Raw genomic sequence first — 2,235 nt, 5'->3', positions numbered from 1 at the left:
ATGCATACGCACACACATGTACACACACACACATACATACATACATACATACATACATACATACATACATACATACACACACACATACATGCGTACATATATATCATGAACTAAATGTTACTTTCTAAGATGCAGCACGGAATTTTGTCAGTGAACGGGTCGCGGTCTGAAAGCGACGAAAATATTTTGACAAATTAAATTTAAATGTTGAAGTGAATCTAACGGTTTTTGTGTGTTTCTTAAATGGCTTATAAACACCTTCCACGCAGCAATAGTTATATATATATATATATATATGGATATGTCTTTGTGTCTGTGTTTGTGCTCCTTCCTCACCAAATTCCCGTATCTTAGCGATTTGGCAAAAGAGCCCGATAGAATAAGTAGCAGGCTTATAAAAAATATCGGAGTTCGATACATTCGACTAAAATCTTTTCAAGGCGCTGTCCCAGTATGCCCACAGTCTAATGACTGAGTCAACTAAAAGATAAAAAGATATATATCTATAAATGCGAACGTAGACACACACACGCCCATACACACACATTTACACACACACACGCTCATACACACGCACACACACTCACACAGATATCTAATCAATTAATATTGTAATATCACAATTATTTGCCAATATATATCGCAATACTGGTTGCAGGAATAATTTTCTGCATGAAAAATAATTTCAATAGATTTAGTTTAACAAATTTGAAATAGTGTCGCAAATATTCTACGTCAAATAACATTAACAACAATTACAATAAGTAGATTCTTAAGAAAATTTGTAATATGGTCATCATTACAGAATTTTTACAGCATGAGAGATAATGAAATACCTCACATGTTCCACGACCACGTACACACAAGCACACACAAACGCGCACACGCACACACATACACACACGCACACACACGCATGCACACACAGAGATGAAAAGTGGGATGACGCTGACGCTCATACGCGTATGTATATAAATTTCCTTACTTGTTCTGATTTCTGCTCCATTTTCCTTATCCTTGAATTCTGAGGATAGAACGAGAAGCAATCCAAAAGCTATGAGAGAAGAAATGGAGTAACGTCGCGAAATGTTCCTGGAAAATTGTGCGAAATCCATTGTGGTGGTCGCTATCCGGTGGTACGTCAGAGTCGGCAGTGGTTTTAACAATAAATCTATAGTAGATCTCAACCAGAGAGTTATACCTTAATTTCTGAGACGTTCATATATACTTAGCACACGGCATTCTATCTTTCCTCAAAATTGATTCGTACATTTATTAACCAATGATAATAAACGCCACAAAATGTGGGTGTGTACTTATAAATGATCTGTTAAATTATTGGCTGTTAAAAGTCTGATATTCCCACTAAATAACTGCAATGATATTTTTCTGTTATTATCTACACAGAAACGCATAACATATAAATACACGAGTGTGTTGGAGATTAGTATTTATTTGTGTTTTCCTTCTTAGCACTTACTAGAAAACTTATTATTTAGTCGGAAAACTATCTTTATTTTTCAGTAAATATATAGGCTATATTCTAGTAAATTTTATTTTTGATGCAATGAAAAGTTTTTTTTATGAGTTAGTTTATGATAACGTCTTTAACAACAGTTAAAATGGTTGGATTATTTTAAAAATCCGTTTGCAAGCGTCGACGGAAAATATGGTTATTGCATCGAAATATATGAGATGCAAAACTTACAAGAAACATACACTCAAACAGACCTACGTAAGGTACAACATTCTGTATATTTTGGAGTTGTGTTCTTCACAATGTAAACCGTTTCGAAGTAAAATTTAGTTGGTGGTGCTTTTGAGGTTTATTCTCAGATAGTTGCTTACAACATTTGATTGTGAAATTATTGAGCCATCATCTATATGTCAATATTTGCATGGTTGGATGATGTTGGCGTTTGAAATAAGCCATCCGGATGCGCTGCTGTATATTGAAACGTTATGTTAAGTTATAATAAAAGTAATTTTATATTAATCTGATGGGTTACACGATACTTTTTTTGAGTACAAATTTATCATTCTTAAACAAGAATATTATTGACAGTACAATAATATTCTCGTCTAAGAATAACACACACACACACACACACACACACACACACACACACACACACACACACACACACACACACACACATATATATATGTATATGTTTGTGTGTCTGTGTCTGTCTCATCAACATCACTTGACATCTGATGCTGGTGCCTTTACGT

At 34.3% G+C, this 2,235-nt stretch overlaps 1 long non-coding RNA gene across 1 annotated transcript in view; it reads right to left on the bottom strand.

Annotated features, from left to right (window-relative positions):
• LOC128250361 (uncharacterized) overlaps positions 1-1,267 on the bottom strand; it is a 47,981-nt gene extending 46,714 nt beyond the window's left edge. The window contains exon 1 of the long non-coding RNA XR_008266386.1: positions 986-1,267. This is a non-coding gene — a long non-coding RNA (uncharacterized LOC128250361). The remainder of the gene's footprint in view (positions 1-985) is intronic.
• Between the last annotated feature and the right edge of the window lie 968 nt (positions 1,268-2,235).

The sequence above is a fragment of the Octopus bimaculoides genome, chromosome 20 (assembly GCF_001194135.2).
Source record: "Octopus bimaculoides isolate UCB-OBI-ISO-001 chromosome 20, ASM119413v2, whole genome shotgun sequence".
Classification (NCBI taxonomy): domain Eukaryota; kingdom Metazoa; phylum Mollusca; class Cephalopoda; order Octopoda; family Octopodidae; genus Octopus; species Octopus bimaculoides.
This window is presented reverse-complemented; position numbering and strand designations above follow the sequence as displayed.